Raw genomic sequence first — 18,169 nt, 5'->3', positions numbered from 1 at the left:
TGCAAACACCACCTCCCCCCCCAGTCTTCCTGCACTGCAGACTATTGACCAATGAAATTTCAGTCAAAGAAGTTTTGGGAAAAGCCTGCATGGGAGCAGATCATCAAAACAGGCAGTTTGCATTTCCAGCAGTCCCTCCAGTGTATGTTTAGTTTGGTGAAAGAATGACCCTGGTTAGGTTTGGGTTTAGTGTTCTTCTCCCTTCTTTCAAAGGAGTGGGAAATCTTTCTACCTTCTGGAAAGGGAGTTTCCCACCTACAAGAGGTAGAAATCTTACTGCTCTCTGTATCCTCCCTCCCACTGAGTTCCCTGCATGTGGGGAAGTCCATTTTTGTGGAATCTCTTAAGAGAAGCTCTTCCTTTGAGCTACTTGTGGTATTTGCATGTGTGCATCTCCTCACAGCCTTGTGGGAATAGACTTTTAATGCCTCTCTTATTTTACCTACTTCTGTTAATTATGTTTTCTTTGTAACTTTTGGTTTTTTGAGACAGTATGCCAGTATGCCAGATAACAATTTATGCTTATCTCTGCTAAGATTCAACTAGGCTGGACTCCTTTCTTGTTGGTTTGACTGACTTCTCTCTATGCCTGTATTTCTTTGCATTTTATGTGAGGATCTCCTTCTACAAGTACGTACTGGAACAGGGGCTGCAATGTGAGAACAAAGACCACTTCAGTATTTTCCTTGGGACTTTCATAAAATAAAATACGTAAAACATCTCCATTAAAATGTCTGGATTGGTGACGGGAAAGGGGGGGAAAAAAGCCTTTTGCTCTAGCAGTGGCTTGATTAATGGATTTATTGTTTGTACAGATTTTGTCAGGAAGCCATATGGCTTGAGGAAAACAAAGAGGAAGTGGCTGATGTTTGGAATCAGATTTAATAGGGGTCCCTAAGAACAGAATGTGGCTCTTATCCTTACTCCTTCCCACTCAGTTTGCAGAGTGGTCTGAGAGGAGCTTTAGGGTTTCAATAGAGCTGCAGATAATGCAGCTCTGTTGGAGCGGAAGTGTCAGTGCCTGCTGCTGGATCAGCATCACAGCCACTCCACTCAGATTCAGAATCCACTCTCCTCTGTATAAAGTGTTCTAGGGTAATTAACAAACAGTGGTAATTGAAATGTTTGCTATTTATGTATTGGCAGTTGATCAGTTTGCAGTAGATGAAGACAACTTTTAGCATCTCAAAGCTGAGTTTTCATAGTTTAGGGTGAGGTGATTATTTCTCTCTTCTCTATCTCTCCCTCCCTCAGCAAAATTCAAGCAATTCAAGCATATGTTCTTCTGGATTAACTAATTCACCATCTATATCCTAAAACCAGATTTATTTTCCTAATCTAACATGTGTAAGTGGGGATTGGTAAGTAACTGGAGCTCAAGCACCGGTGAATTAACCTGATGTGTTGGATTAGATGAGTGTTCTGCATTTTCTATGACTGATTGACCCTACTTAGGACTATGCGGTGAATAAACCCGAGTGGAGAACTTAAAGGAATGTTCTCTAATGGAACTGAAATGAAGTAAATTAAGGAGATTAATACGCATATCTTCCTTCTGTTAAATTACAGCTTCTCAGCTGAGAAACATAAATTTGCAAAAAATTATTCTGTTCATTTCAGAGCTAAAGGCTCATGTGAACTGTTAGTAAATGTTACTGGGTCTGCAGAGTGGAAAGCACAGAACATCACAAAAACATATTGTGGCAACCCAGAAATTTAATTAATACCAGTTTGTGAATGAAAGCTGCATATTCGGTCAGTCATGGTAAAAATTATATGTGCCTGAGACTTTTGGAGCTCCTGAATGTCCTGTTGTGGAGTTTTGGGCTATAATGAGAGATGCAATTACTTCTGTAGGGCTTTGATGCATGGTGTGCATGTTTTAGTATTTTACAGACCTCCCTTCTTTCCAGATCTTTAAGAGGTTTTTGTTGTTTTCTGAACTGTTATGATGTTCTTATGCTGGAGTTGGTACTTATTACATCTTTCCATCAGATAGATATTAGGAGACAGACATTTTATCTGGACAAAGTGCAATATCTGACAACGGTGGTAGAGGAGATGCTGAAATACCAGTGAGAAGTTTTTCTGATTTAGAGCTGTTTTTCCATGCTGCACTCTATAAAGTTCCCATGTAGAGTTACGCATAATAGATATGTTCCTTTAAAATATAACCCAAAGAATCTTTGGTCATGAAGGCTTAAAAATAACCACATCTCACATGTTCTCCTTGGTTGTACCATAATTTTAGGCAATATCTGTCACAATGATGCTGTTAAACGTTGTTGTAGTAAGCATCCCTTCCAAGCTGATTATTAGTCTTAATCAGCAGTTTGGGATTTGTTACCTTTTGCCCAGTTTGTTTGGCTGTTGGTGCATACATTGCTCGTGATTCACTGCTGCGAGGGAGTCAGGGTATGTAGCTCCAGAGCACTTGGAGGTTTATACGCTGGAAGTTACCCAGTTTGAGGATTATTTTCGTTAAAAAGAAAAATGGGAAAGAAGATTGTGAAATAATCTCCTATATTTACAATTTACCAGTGGTAGATGCACCTGACTACCTAATACAGTGCTTAGTGTTTGGTTTTTGGTTTTTTTTTCCTAATGTTCTGGAAAGCTGTTCAATTGTTTACCACACTTATTTATAGCAGGAACATGTCACACCAGATATAAGAAGCAGCAAATAAAGAGCAGTATTCCAAGTTTCTTTTGCATTAACTTTTCAAAAATAAAATACTGCTTGTGTGTACCATGCTGTTGTAGATCTATAGGTGCCAGGTGAACATGGTGTTTTTCCAAAACATTAAAGGAGGAGGAATAAAACTTCATGCTCAAGAAGTTTGTTTCACTAATGTATAACAATATTTCTCTTTTTTTCCTTCTAGGAGCTGCCCTCGTCAGCAGAGTGAACACTGATGCCTAGAGTAGCAGATTGTGCGTAAGCGGACATCTCTGTCTTTATCTGCAGGTAAGAAGTTAGCACCAAAACCCTCCAAGAAAGAATTTCCCTGTTCTCTTCTGAAAGTACTTGCACATAAAGCATTCAGAAAACTCTAAAACTTAGAGTCACAGAATGGCCTGGGCTGGAAGGGACCTTAAAGATCGTCCCTTCCACCCCCTTCCATGAGTAGGGACACCTTCCACCAGACCATGTTGCTCAGAGCCCCATCCAACCTGGCCCTAAACACTTCCAGGGATGAGGCAGTTTCATAAGTTCATCACTCCCCCTTTTTTCCTAAGATGAGTAATCTGAGCAAGATCCCAGGTCCCCTGCTTTGTGTAATGTTTTCTCTAACCAGTTGTGTTCTGGGCAGACCTGCCCTGGCCCTGCTGAGTTTTTCTCTCCTATGGTGGTGTGATCTCCATGGATATGCACCATCCTGGTGTGTAAGAGGGGGGCCCACAGCTAACCTGTCACTGGGGAATGTGAAATAAGAGGAGGCTTTTGTCCTTGGCTCCTCTGCTTGTTGGATGATCCTGGGCAGCAGATCTTCACTTGAGAAAGACTTTCTTTACTGAAAGGCTTGTTAAGCATTGGAATGGGCTGCTCAGGGAGGAGGAGTCACCATCCTTGGAGGGGTTCAAGAAACAACTAGTGTTTCTTTTTGGTTTGGGTGACAAGGTGGTGTTTGGTCAAAGGTTGGACTCTGTGGTATTAGAGATCTTTTTCAATCTTAATGATTCTGTAAATCACTGTAAGGAGTTGTCCCCAGCTTGGCCACTCAGACATTGCCAAAAATCAAAAAAAGTTGTCAGGAAAAGTAAACAGTAGCAGGTGGTGTTTTTCCTGACAACATGATGAATCCTTGATACAGGAAAAATATCAGAATTTAGACTGAAATATACATACTTTCAGATTACGCATTGGTTTATTTTTCATATTGGTTTGACTTTTTGAGTCCCTGTTTTATGATGTAGATGAGGCTGGTGAAGCAAGTGAGAAAAAACTGAGAATGCAGCTTCTTCTCTGGCTTGTCACCATTTACAGGCCTTGTTTAAAGCTGATTTGCCTTTTGTGCACACATCAGCTTCTCAGTGATAGACTTTCATAGCAGTCACGCCACCTTTTTCATTTGTGTGTATGTTGCCATTTTTCCACTCCTTCTATTGCAAATGCAGTATTTATAGCAGTATTATGTTGATAACTGAAGCAGCTGAGGGACCAATAGACAAAATAAATTAAAATGCTTTATTCATTTGCCACAATGACAGCTTGTCCCATGCTCTGTGTATCAGAGGTACAGATGAGGATAAAGGTTCAATGGCTTTATCTTACAACAGGAAAAGTTGAAGCAAAGCAGCATTGGATGGATACTTTCATTATCCTTAATACAGTGTAGAACTAGTAGAAATATCAATGCACATATAGAAAATGCACTCTGTATGGTGAAGAGGAGTTTTGCTGAAGGGTGGTACACGTATGTGGATGCATCTGTCCATATGTACAGCATCCAAAATGCTGTGTTGGCTAGAGTCTGGCTTCAGGCTTAAGTTGCCTCATTTTGAGTGGTGTTTTGGGTTATTCATTAAAGCACTTTCAGCCCTACATTCTAGGCATGTTACGTGTCTCTTTAATGCACATCAGTGGATTAATTCTAAAGCAAACATTTCCAGAGCATTAATTCCTGCCTTCAGCCAACAACATCTTCTTGCTAGAGGGGTGCAATGGGTTGTGTGGGAGGTGGTACCAGCCATGGGGACAGTCCTGCTGGCTGAACCAGCACACAGAATTTAGACAGACACTGGTCTCTTATTTTTCTAAGGTGACACTTAGCCAGAGCACATATACATATGTTAACCTGGAACTCCAGGAAGGTTGGAATGTAGTGGTGTTGAGCCAGGTTGTCTTCTGCCAAGTTGAAATATTTAAGAATTTGTTATTGACTCTATTTTGAATAAATTCCTTTCAGTGGAGCGAGTTTGTGGCCAGCTGCCAGGTGACTGCAGTGTCACTCCTTTATTTGTCACTTTGAAACAAGTCATGTGAGTTACTGTCTCTGAATGATTTTATTGTATGAGAGCAGAAGGTATTTGCCTGCTGGAAATTCATCAGGATGGTGCCTGCGCATCCTCACACGGGGAGAGTGACTTATTTACCTTCACTTGTTTTGAATAAACTAGTTTGGGTTTTTTTCCTTAAGCATCACTAATGTAATTTGTTGTTGTTACATAACTTTATTTTGCTGTCTGCTTTGGGGCACAAGACAGGGTCAGCCTGTAGTATGTGTTTTATTAAAACTTTTTTCCCCAGCTGAAATCATGGAGTAATAATAGATTTTTGTACTTTAAAGAAAAAAAAAATCAATCCACTTTTATTCAGTGTTAATCCATAAATAAAATAATGAAGAAAAGGAACAGAACTTACTCACTCTGGCAGCACAAGACACTAAATAAGAGGAGTTAACTTTGGGAAATATTTTTCTTTCAATATTTAAACTTTAAATATGAAGAGCAGACAAAAATAGATATAACTTTTTCTTTGAAGTTCAGAGTATGTCTAATGACACTTTAAATTGAATTAACTGATAACAAGTCTTAAATACAGTTGACAAAAATGTTGTTTTAAGACTCACTTCAGAAGCTTTCACTCACAGAATGCTGCTTCATGTTTTATTGTGTAGTGGTATTGCATTTTCTGGGATGTTTGATAAGCAACAAAACCAGACTGTTGGTTTGTGAGCACTGACAGTTAATTTGTATCCACCAGCTGTTTTGTGGCCTGTGTCTGTCATGGTTTAGATGTCTTTGACCTACCTGAGCTGGGCAGATACTTCTGCTGGCTGGGCTAAAAAACCTGTGTGCTCCCTTTCAGAGCCATGGAAGCAGAGTGCAATTCCTTTTTCACCCGATGCCCCAGGTCATGAATCAGAAAATACTCCATTCATTGAGCTCATGATTTTCTGCCCTTCACCTTTGAGTGGTATCTACTCACAGGCATTAATAGGTGGGAGAAGTTCCTGGGTGCTCTCTGAGAGGATCTCTGGCTCAGGGAGAGTTTTGTTTTGATGTGCTGGTGGAGTTCTGGTGGAGGTGAGGAATAATATCAAGGAAAAACTGCTGCTGCTCAGGTTCTCATTGCTTATCCTGTCTCTCAGCTTGCTGGATGCACACCTTTCTCCTGCTGCCTGGGCACTGAGGCGCTACAGGAAAAAAGTTTTCTTTGACAGTGGTATTGTTGGGATCCTTGAGTTTTGCTGCATTCTTTGCATTACAAGAGATACTTTTCATCTCTCATCTCTCTTCCCCACTCCAGAACCTCACACTGCACAAAGTGCCTCTTGTTTCCTTGCTGTCTGTGTTGCACTTGTTCAGACTGGTGGAGTGGCAGACCTGAAAATTAAGATACCATGGCATGTGCATCCATTTCTTTCCTCTTCCTCACTTGGTCACATTTTTATTATGTGAGGTTTCTTGTTTCCTCATTTAAGGCTTCTTTTCCTTTACTTTACAGTCCTGTGTGAATCTGTCCTCACATAAAACTTGGATCTTATATCTACATCTGGATGGTTTCTTTGCATTTGAAACAGCAGTACTTCAAGTATTTGAAATGCATTTCAAGTTGAATAGTTTGAAAGTGTTTCTGAAGAAATACAGTGGTCTGATAGTTGGGGGGAAAAAAAAAATTCTTCCAGTGGTTTTCCAGAGTTGGGATTCATCTTGTGTTTGCCAGCTGAGGGCAAACTGAAAATGGAATGTAAGTAGAGACAGGATGTCTGGAAAGGACAGAAGTATTGATAATAAATGGTGGGGGGTGGTGTGTGGAAGTGCCACTTACATGAAGAGACAGTAGTCCCTAGCTTTTCCACTTCAAAAATATTTGTTTCTTGAGACGTGGGTTGCTGCATCCAAGCTATGAGTGTTGCAGGCAAACAATTTCCTCCTTTTTTTTTTTTTTTTCATTAATTTATCAAGCTTTGGCAAGGTTTGCATCCCCTCACTTGCTGTAGAACAGTGGGAAAAACAGAATTATGCAATTCCTGTGGACTCTAAAGTTAAAATGACTTCATTTGGATTTTATTAATTTATCAGTCACTAGGGAATTCTGCAATATTCTAATCTTTGCATTAGCAAAATGGGGAAGACCTAACCTCATCGGTGTTTAATGATTCACTGTCATTAAACATTTGAGAGGAAAAATGTGCTTATTACCCAACTCAAAAGTTTTTCCACTTTACTGCAGTGTAAACATCAAATTGTAGTTTTTTTCCAGTCTGCAACTGCAAAGATAGTATTGTTTTTTGCACTAATTACAATGCACATTAGTAATTTCTCTTTCTGGCAGGAAAGAAACTCAGCTTTTTGAAGGCGTGTCATTCTGATAAAATCTCGTCTCTTTGTTCCATGTAGTTTTGGCAGTTCTACAGACTGCTTCTACAAAAGATAGTTGCACAACGTTTGAAAATGAGAATTTCTGGGCTTTAAAGAAACAAAAGTTTGTTTTGAATTGTATTTGTTAAGGAAACGTGCTTCAATATTTGATATCTTAGAGTGAGGAAGAAAAAATAGTGGCTAAGTGAAGTAAAATGCATCTCATTTGTCAAATTGCAAAAATCTTACAAATACCTGCAAGTTAATATTCAGCTCATTTATAACTAAATAGGAAGAGAAATGGGAATACCTGGCTTACCTCACTTGGTAAGCCTGACTTTGTACTTTTATTTGTAGAATTTTATAAAGAATAATGTAAGATTTCTTTCATATAACCTTTCCTAGGTCTGAGAAAACTCATGTTTGATTTTAATTTAAATGTTATGTTTTGGATGTTTTTATGATTTAAAGCTTTAAATGTTGCACAGTTTTAGGTGTTTATTTGCTTACTATCTTATGATTAGCACAACCTTCTGTGGGCACTTCCCCTTGAGTTCTTTCCAGGATTTAGATTGCTTGCCAGGCTCTTTTTATTGAGCTTCCTCACACACTTCTAAATCCTTAACCCTGCCTGTTATTCAGTGCTACCAGTGGCTTTCCAGACTGCACAGCTTCTCCTCTGTGTCTGTGGAGAAACAGGATCCACTGATACTGGGGTGCTTCTCATTAAGAAAGACTGGAGAAACTAAAAATATCCTAATCAGATCTCTTGGTTTTGCTGGCTTTTTTTTTCTTTCTGCTTCCAAAGAGAAATGCAAGCTGAACTTTGTCCTTCATAACCAGTGTGATGATAACCCAGAGAATTCATCACTGCAATTCAAGCAGCAGTGCTGAGATGCTGTTTTGTTTAACTTGGACTCTGTGTCAGGAAGGCTTTAGGAAGAATTTCTTCATTGAAAGGATGGTCAGGCATTGGAAGGGGCTGCCCAAGGAGGTGGTGGAGTCACCATCTCTGGAGATCTTTAAGAAAAGACTGGATGTGGCACCTGGTTGACAAGGTGGTGTTCAGTCAGAGGTTGGACTCAGTGATCTTGGAGAACTTTTCCAATGTTAATAATTCTCTGTTCTTCAGTACCAGTGTCTGGCATCCCAGGCATCTTGTAAGCTCAGAAAAAATGGTGAAGATCCACCATGATAGGAGGAATGATGATACAATTCCTTCTGGAGGGACGAGTGTACTTCCAGAAGGTCTTGATTACGTTGCCCATCATCTGGGTGCTTTGCAGGAGCTCTTTAAAGCAGAACTGTGCTTGTCTTGGCCTCTCTGAAAGGCAGCAGAACCCCCAAAGAGAAGGTGCACCCTGCCCAGGGTGTGGAGGTGAATAGAGTAAGCTCAATCAGCCCAAAAAGTAGTAGGGTCTCACCTGCTGATCCATTGTGTTGTGGTAGGTGCTCTGCACAAGTGTGTTAAGGGACAGCGTGAAGGAGGATAAAGAGATTTACCCAGTAACTTGGTGGAGTTGCACTTCCCATGTGCATGTCTGAGATGACTCTGGCGAGTGAGCCATAAGAGTTCCTGGGTAAACTGAGCAAGAAGTGAGTAAGAAGGGCAGAGATCAGTGTGGAAGGACTTCCTGAGGGAAAATAAGTTGATCAGGTGAAGAAAGGGGAGGGCTGCTTTGCCCTGCCTGCATTTGGCAAATCTGCTGACTCCAGAAATCTGTCCTCGCATCCTCGTGCTGGGCAAATGGACACGATGGGGTTGCTGAGGGTGCAGTGGGGAGGAGGATGTAGCCATTAAGAGCTGAGGTGAAAGCCTGTGACTACATGGCCAGCAGTGAAAGGCTCCATCTCAGAAAGTGCAAAATGTATCTGCTGTCTGAAAATATGGAGGGAAGTCAATACATGGGAAGTTTTGCTGGTTGAAAAATTGTTGCCGTAGAGAAAGAAAGCAGGAGCAGGAAAAATAAAACTTTTCCCCTCTTGCCATATTGAATTTGACCTAACATCTATTTTCCGTTGGCATTGCTGGCTGACTTCTGTTAATTGCTGTCAGTTTTTTGGCAGAGAATCATGTTTTTCTTGAAGAGCTCTTTGCTGGGTCTTTCTATGAACGTGATAAGTGACCTTCATTGGACTTCCAAGGGAAAGTGTATTTATTATTATGTTCATATCTGTACTTCTCACTCCTCCCAGTGAGTTTTGGAGTTTAAGTGAGTTTCAGCAACACTTATAGAGAATTACTGGTTTAGAAAGTACAAAGTTTGTAACACTTTCCCTGATATTATCAGCTGAATAGAGAACCTAAGCATCCTCATCTCCTGTAGTGGAACTTGGTTCCGTGTCCATTCTGTGCAGTGTGGCCCGTTGGCCAAAGAGGTGTAGGCTTCTCTTGAAGCTGTTGTGGCAATGCCACAGAACCATGGGAATTCAGACTGAAAACTGTGGGGGTTTCAAACTGAAAGAGGGGGAAATTAGGTGAGATATAGAGAAGAAATGGTTCCCGGTAAGGCCCTGCCACAGGTTGCCCAGAGAAGCTGTGGCTGCCCCTGGATCCCTGGAAGTGTCCAAGGCAAGGCTGGATGGGGCTTGGAGCAACCTGGGATAGTGGAAGGTGTCCCTGCTCATGGCAGGTGGATGGGAATGAGATGGACTTTTTCCACCCTAACATGTTCCATGATTCCATGAATTAAGTAATACAATTTGAGTATTTCAGCCCATAAGCTATTGCTGTGTGTTATGATTACCTCAGGTTTTGCTCTAATAAAATTAGCCAAGCTCACAATTGTCAAGAGAGGGGAAATACTTAAGTGATCCAGCTGAGTCCTATAAATAGAGAATAGAAGAAACAAAGAAGTTCTTTTGTGCCTGGGGAAATATGGAAGTAAGCAAAGCCAAGTGGAAATTTTAGAAAGTGATGGGTTCCCCCCACTCATTTATCTTGCTTAACTGTTTAAAGACTCCTCACAGTAATAGCTCTGTTCTGTCTTGCAGACTTTTCTAGGTTGCCAGGAGAGCAACTTGAAATTTCTTAGGTAATGTTTAATGAATAATGTAGCTGCTCACTGAATAAAGCTTTGAGATTATAATTTCTTGGAACAGTTGTGTTGCTTAAGTTGAAAGTGCCTCACCTTGTTTCTGTTTCAGAAATATTGCATTTCATTACAGTGAGATTTTGGTAGTCATGTCATACCATGACTTTAAACCTTGTGCTTTTAAGACTTCTATTAATTCAAATTTAAGTAGATTTCAGTTGCAGGATATATTTTATTTCCTGCATACTTCAGTGCAAACTTGGAAGGGGAGGCATGGGCTCATTTGTATGCAAGGTTCACCACAATATAGAGGAAGAAGGTGTTATGTTTTGGCCCATATCTTGAAATGTGGGAAGTGTAACAAGTTTCTTGTATTTTTTTTTCTGGAATTTGCCCTCAGCTCACATTTGAGGTGCGGGGAACACCTCTCTGACAATTGAGACTCAGGGCGGCTGTAGTCAAATGACAAAGCAAATGCTGGGCTTGAGTGAAGTGTAAAGAACAGATTCAGCCCTACAAAAGCAAGAGTTAATGCAGGTCTTGCCAAAAGGGAGCAGATGAGCTCATTGCCTCATTAGTGTAAATATTGGCAATTACACAGGAATGTCTTCAATCCCTCAGCTGGGTGTGTTTGTGCACAAGCCCTGAAGGGAGAGGGGAAAAGTTGAATGGGTGGAGCTGTGTCTTCCTTGGAACCAGTTTGGAGAATGACCTATTTTGTCTCCTTTGAAGCCAGGGCATCTCCAGGTCTAAGGCAACTTTGAAGTAACGTGTGTTTATATTGTAGCTTTTGTATAAATATTTCCCCTGCAATGAACCAGCTTGCTTATTTCTCTGCTCCTTGTTTTCTTTCACTCCCACGCCCTATTTAGACCATATTAGAGAGGTACAGATATGACTTCCACCTAATGCTGCTGTTTATTAATAAAGTGGTGTGTAATAAAGCTGTTTTCTCAAGTGCACTATATATTTGCTACTAATGAGGAACAAATACTTACACAGCTTTGGAAGACATTACAGTGCAGTAAATGTCTGCCTGTTAACTGAGATGATGAATCAGGAGATGTTTATTTAATGCACGTGTCTTTTTTTGAGCTGTTTGTCACAGCATTTATATGCAGTGCAGGCTCCTTGGCTAACATATCTGGAAAATGATATTCCTCTGCCACAGAATAAATCCATCCCAGCTGCTGTCTGAACCTCTGCTGTGCTGCCACCAGCCATCCTGCTGGAGCCAGTCTGCTTTGGGACACCAAGGGGATCAGAGGGATGGAGCAGCTCTGCTAAGAGGAAAGGCTGAGGGAATTCAGCCTGGAGAAGAGAAGGCTTTGGGGTGACCTCATTGTGGCCTTCCAGCGCCTGAAGGAAGCCCAAAGGAAAGATGGAGATCCTCTTTACAAGGGCCTAGAGTGACAAGGGGAAATGGGTTCACACTGACATAGTTTAAATTGGATATGAGGAAGAAATTATTCCCTGTGAGGCTATGGTTGCCCAGAGAAGCTGTGGCTGCCCCTGGATCCCTGGAAGTGTCCAAGGCCAGGCTGGATGGGGCTTGGAGCAACCTGGCATAGTGGAAAGTGCCCCTCCCCATGGCAGGGAGTGGGAACTGGGTGATCTTTTAGGTCCCTTCCAACTGAGACCATTGTGTAATTCTATGATCCAGTCCTTCCTAGAACAGTGGTCGCCAGTGAGGCTTTCTAGGATGAATCCACTCAATCCTCTAGGATTGTGATGTTTCATACTGACGATTTTGTTTGTTAGAGATAATGAGGAAAAGGAGTGCTGTGTGTAAAATGAAGGCGATACTTCAGTTCTAATCCTAAAACAGATTCAGGGTTGGGATTTAGTGAGTAAACCTGCTTGAATTGAATTCACGCTTGTATCACAGTAAATCCTGTCTCAAGAGCTGAAAGAAGTGCTGCATCAGATATTGTTTTGATTTGCTGGTGCATATCCTAACTATAATGCTCCTAAGTTTTAAATGTTTAAATTTCTGCTTTAGAAACTCTGACTGGAATCTAATAGAAGCAAGGATCCTTGAAACTGACTTGAGTGCTGTCACCGTTTCCAAAACACCTTTGGGTTTTGTCCCAGAAGTCCATGTGGGTTTGAGATGCTTTTTTATTTCTAATCTCAGGGAGAGTATTAATTTCAGAGTTGTTGTTCCTGTTGAATTAATTCAAGTGCAGGAGTGTGAAACTTACTGTTAAAAATGCGAGGTTATGCTCTAAGTAGTGACCATTTCTAATCTCAGGGAGAGTATTAATTTCAGAGTTGTTGTTCCTGTTGAATTAATTCAAGTGCAGGAGTGTGAAACTTACTGCTCTAAGTAGTGACCAAATAAATACAAAGGAACTTTAGTAAGCCATCTGTTTCCTTGGCTTACCTGCTGGCTTGCTTCCTTTCCAATATTTTGTGGAGATTTGAAAATATTTTGCAGCACAGTTGGGTCAAGCCGGGTAGCTCCAAAGATACAAAGCATTACAGACTGTGATGGGAGCACTATCACTCCAGCCATCAATCTGTGTTTATGACAGCTGGTTGGAACTCACTTTTCTATGAAAGCCATGAGAATTTTAGACACAGTTAATAATCGTGAAGGTGTGTAACTATGTCATCACCTGTATCCCAGGTTGGCTGAATGTTTTGTGCTGTGCTGCAGTTAAATCTTTACTAATTCATGTCACTGGTTTCTTCAGATTGTCACATGTGATTTAGATTAAAACATTGTGCAGGAACATGTCCTAAAGGCTTAACACACTTGCTGAAGGTCAGAGATCAGTCTTAGAATTAAAATACTAAAGACAAAAATAAAATTTCCAAGGTGGGAGAATCATTTCAGGTAATAACTGAATAGTCGCCATTAACAAAGTGTATCTTTGTAAGAGCTGACAAAAAGCGTGGATGAATGCTTTACCTCCTCCTCTCACTTCTCCACCCCCAAAAGAAAACAAGTTAATTCCTTCTAGCTAATTCTCACCATTACAAAGAGAAGAGACAATTTGTTTTTTCTGTGCTGTAAAGATTGCAGCTCAAGGAGAGATTGTAGCTCAGGGAGAGGTCAGAAACGTTCTGTAATTAGGCAAAATACCAGTTGTAGCATTCAGTGCTTCAGAACAGTGTTTCTTTCCCTCATTTTTTCCCACCAAATTGTTAGCTGTATTGCAGCAGGAGAAATTGCAATGCAAGTAGTAGTTCATGTTCTAGCCAGTGGAGGGTTCCTGGATAGAAGTCAACTGGTAATTTGTCTGGGAAACTGTGACTTGGGGAATTTTGGGTTATCCAGAGGCATGATTTCATGCAGCCTTTGTTGCCAGAAACACACAACCAAACTGCCTGCACATTAATGCTTGTACAAACTCCTGTGTTGGTGCTGTGCTGTCCTCCCATAGGTGAGGGTGTGTATGTTTGGATATCACTTGTGGCATCAGGATTTTGGCCTGTTTGACACAGATGTCAGAACATCTCTTGGCCAGTCTCATGGAGGAAAATTCCTTGGTCCTAAACTCAATCTCAGGCTTGTTCTCAACACTGTCACCGTCATGGTTGTGGGACTTCTGGTTTATTTGTTTCAAGCAGTGCTTATTATCTCAGAGCATTCTTCTGGAATAGCAAAAAAATAATCTCTACGAGGGTTAGTCCCACAAAAAAACTCAGTGCAAACACTCTTCTTTTCAAAGAAAGTGGTGGGCTGATTTCAAACCCATAACCTGTTCCTTTCAGTAAAAGTTTTGTCTGCAGAAGACTTTCACTTGATATTTTTTACTTGAACCTGACATGAAATATTTTTGCCCATTTACTGATGGGAGGCTGCATATCTTGTGGGATATTTCTTCTTCATCAGTCTATAGGAGGAGGCTTTTTGATAAATACTAGGGAGCTTATTTCCAGTAGCCAATTCTGTATTCACAGTTAACTTCATCTGGAAAATGTTCCTTGGCTTCATACCTGGATTCTTCTGGTTGGGAAGACCTTCCAAATGCATCCCTGTTCATGCTCTTCTAGATGGCTTAGAAACTTTCTGGGTATCTGGACTGGCTTCTTTGTGCTCATTTGTTTGGTGTTTTCCAGTCAGGCCTTACTAGCACTGAGTAATTATTCTTATTAATGGGTCACAGCACAGGTTGAACAAGCTGCCTGTTTGTCCAGGGCCCTATCTGGTGTCATAGTAGGGAAAAACAAGGAGCACAACTTTGCCATAGTGTACAGGGAATGGAAAATAAAGGGTAAATGCCAGACTCCAAACGATGTTTGGTTATTGCTAATTACAAATGAAAGCACCCTGACTTTCAAGTGTATTAAACAACATGCTGGTGACTTGATGGGGCTACAGAAAGTCACTGAACTGGTTGGTCAAATTTGGCTGCAGCAGGATTTTAGCCCTGATTTGAGGTGCATGATGCTTTCAGGCAGTGTGAACCTTGTAAAAAGTAGAAATGAGGGGAAATTGCTATCTTGGGTTTCCTTGTGACTTAACGTTAATGGCAAGATGTCTTGCAAACATCTGCTTGGAATATTGTTTCTTCCTAAATGCTAAAAAAGTCCTTTGCACTTAGTCTGATCTGCTTGTCTTCTGTGAAGCTTCAGCCTTTTCTATATTTTGTAAACAAGTTGTGGAGAGATAGCTAAATAGTAGCATATATATGCTATATATGTATTTGTGTGTGTGTATATATGGATATATATGCTGGATTTTCTTTACACTGAAAAACTGAACAAATACCTGAAAGAGTAAGATACCATCAGCTAAGGGGGATTTAGGGAAAATGCTTAATGCACGGTAAACAAGGTAATTGGGGAAGCTTCAGGCAAGGTAATGGAGAAGTGGGGGAAGGAAGTAGCTGTGGAATGCCACATTTCCAGTGCTTGATTCCAAGCACAACTGTGTGTGGCTGTGGAGCTGATGGATGACAAACTGGAGAAAAGCTGTGATCCCAGGCGTGCCTTGGCTTGCATGCCTCTCGGTAAATTAGTTTTTCATTCCTATTCCCAGTCATTGCTGAAATTAATTGCATAAGGTGAACTGGTTTTGAACTTACGGGATTGAGAAACCCGAAGTGCAATTCCCCCCCCCCCCCCAGCCCTTCCACTGATTTCAGAAAGAAATTTGCACAGTGTTATAGGTAAGGCTTATTTTGCTTCCTCTAAGATAAAAGCACAATGTGCATTATGAGCACAGATTTCAGGTCAAAAAATATATTTGAAGCTGTTGGATGACCATCAGTGGGGAGGCAAATCAGCTTTTACTGGTATGAAAGTTAACTAACAGCAGATGAAGAACAGAATACCTATAAAGGAAAACCAAATACTAATAAAACAGTGCTACAGAGTTATATTTGGGAAGCAGAGGATAAGCACGTGGCCAGAAAATTTTCTGATTTTCAGATCTCTTTGTGAACTTCTACTGCACAATCCTAGAAACCAAACCAGTCCTAGATCTATTTTTTACTTAGTACCGATGAGCTTTGCTTAGAAACTCTGAGACACAGTGATTTCAGCACAGAGATCTTACATTTCTGATGTGAGTGTGTGTTCCTAGTGGCAGGTCCCCAAAAGGGAATCCTGTGAGCTCTTGTGGGGCACATGGAATCCCAGAATCCATGGAGGAAAAGACCTCCGAGATCATTGAGTCCCACCTGTGATTGATCCCCACCTTGTCAACTAAACCAGAGCACTGAGAGCCACATCCAGTTGTTCATGAACACCTCCAGGGATGGGGACTTCACCTGGGCAGCCCTTTTATTAACACATTCCTTTAATTCTTCGCTGCCTGTTGGTCTGAGGGATGCGTGTACCACAAATTCTTAATTTTATTTGGTCTATTAAAACTATTTGTCTTGTAAGAAATGAATGGGAATGTTTCCCCTGAGCTTGAACTGATTCAAAGGCACTTTGTTCAGATCATCTGCATCTTTGGTGAATGCTTTCTTCAAACTTGGAAGTGTCAGCAAATAGTTCCTTATGATGTTATATGATGCTTCTCTTTAGTCTTTGCTTTTTTTTAAGATGGACTGTAGGAAAACAAATGACCAAACCTGATCTGCACTAAGCACAAGACTGTACATTGTCTGCTGACTGGGAGAAAAAATGCATTTGCTGGCTTGCTAAATTGAGGTAATACTTTGGATGTTGACAGACAAAAAAACAATAAGAGCTGTCGGATGCTTTGCTGACACGTGCGTTGTCTCATGGAGAGATGGCTTGGTCAGTGCCAGGAAGTCTTAACTGTTCAACCTTCAGCAAGTTATTAAGTTAATTAATAAAGTTCCTTACAGCTGGGCTTGGAATGTGAGGTCTGTTTGTTTCTGAAGACAGCTGGTCCAAGAATAAATAGCAGAGGTCACTGATGAGGCCTGTGAGGTGTTTTCTCAGTCACTGCTATGTTACAGGCTGGTAAAAGATTTTCTTCTGCATAGTTTATTGGTACATTAAAATGGTGTTAACCTGAGTGAAGTCTTTGTTTGTACATGATTAATGTTTGTGCAGTTAGATGTTTTCTTTGAATTACCTAGCTTTATGTGGGTTTATCGACACCTCTTTGGATTTTCAGGTTCTTGTTCATGTCTCAAAAGACTATTTCTGTATACATCGATATTCTTAAAAGTGATCACTTTTCTGTTGAGTATGCAACTCTATTTGAGACCTGGTTTTACTTACAAACTTTACCTATACTTCTGAACAGGTAGGTTTTGCCAGGATTTTGGGGGTGTTTGTTGGCCTGACTTTACTGCTTGGTGCTTTTCTGCTAAAGCTCATTCTGTTGGTGTGGGGGGGCTCTAACCGGCTCTGAGGTTGTTGCTGCCCCAGCCTGTCAGGTGAGGATCTTCCAGATATCCTCTGCATCACGTGTTAGTATTTGCCATCTGCTGGGTGAACTGTTTGGTTGTAGATGGGAAGTCATTTTTTCCCCTTTAGTTTGGGGGCTGCAGTGGTGCATCTTTTAGATGCAGGAAGAGATGTTCACATCCCCAGGAAAAAGCAGCTCTGGTTACACTGCAAATGTGAACACATTAGCTGTTTGCACAGCGTTCTCTGCACCATTTCTGCCTCCATGCGGTGCAGTTCTGTTCAGTCCATCAGCATCATCAGATTACATGTTTCTTGTGTAACCCTGACTATCTTCGCTAATCTACCCTAATTTTCAGATTTCTTTTACTCCATCCCTGTGTTACCCATTTTCCTGGTACTTAATTCTTAAAAAATATTGTCTTTAGTTTTATCACTTTATCCATATGGGATTACCTGAGTACATGAGCTTCTTTTATCATGTTATCACCGTTTATTTTCCCTCTATCTGCTTAAGCAGTGCAGCTGCCTCATTAGGTTTTCTTTATTTGATTTTGGTTTTTTGTTGTTGGTTGGTTTGTGGGTGGTTTTTGGGTGTTTGCTTTCTTGTTAGTGTCTGGGTTTTGTAAGATTTAATCATCATTACTGGTGACTTGGTTTTTGTTTCATTTTTGAGGGAACATTCTATGTTTTGAAGACAACAATTTTTAGTGGGTTTACTATGATTTTTTTTTTTTTTTTTTTTTTTTTTCTTTTTTTTTTTTTTTTTTTTTTTTTTTTTTTGGGGTTTTTTTTTTTTTTTTTTTTTTTTTTTTTTCTTTTTTTTTTTTTTTTTTTGCATAGTATCATTGCAGAGCCTATGGAAAAACCTAGGAAAAGACATTAGACAACATCTGGTTCCTCACAGAACCAGCACAGTGCTGGCAGGGGTTAAACCACCCCTAGAACACTTTCCTTGAAGTATCTCTTTGTTTTAGAGAGAGAGAGAAGCAATCTGTCTCCTCGCTTTGCTCTCTACAAAATGCATGGGTTTTTTGGGA

At 40.6% G+C, this 18,169-nt stretch overlaps 1 protein-coding gene across 3 annotated transcripts in view; it reads left to right on the top strand.

Annotated features, from left to right (window-relative positions):
* RASSF8 (Ras association domain family member 8) overlaps positions 1–18,169 on the top strand; it is a 70,195-nt gene that overhangs the window by 33,695 nt on the left and 18,331 nt on the right. For all 3 annotated transcript variants that reach the window (XM_041398700.1, XM_041398701.1, XM_041398702.1), the window contains one exon: positions 2,886–2,968. The gene's annotated coding sequence lies outside the window, so the exon portion shown is untranslated. The remainder of the gene's footprint in view (positions 1–2,885; positions 2,969–18,169) is intronic.

Source organism: Onychostruthus taczanowskii, unplaced genomic scaffold (genome assembly GCF_017590055.1).
Source record: "Onychostruthus taczanowskii isolate IOZ18803 unplaced genomic scaffold, ASM1759005v1 scaffold15, whole genome shotgun sequence".
Classification (NCBI taxonomy): Eukaryota; Metazoa; Chordata; class Aves; order Passeriformes; family Passeridae; genus Onychostruthus; species Onychostruthus taczanowskii.
The sequence above is the reverse complement of the archived record's forward strand: the minus strand, read 5'-3'. Positions and strand labels throughout refer to the sequence as shown.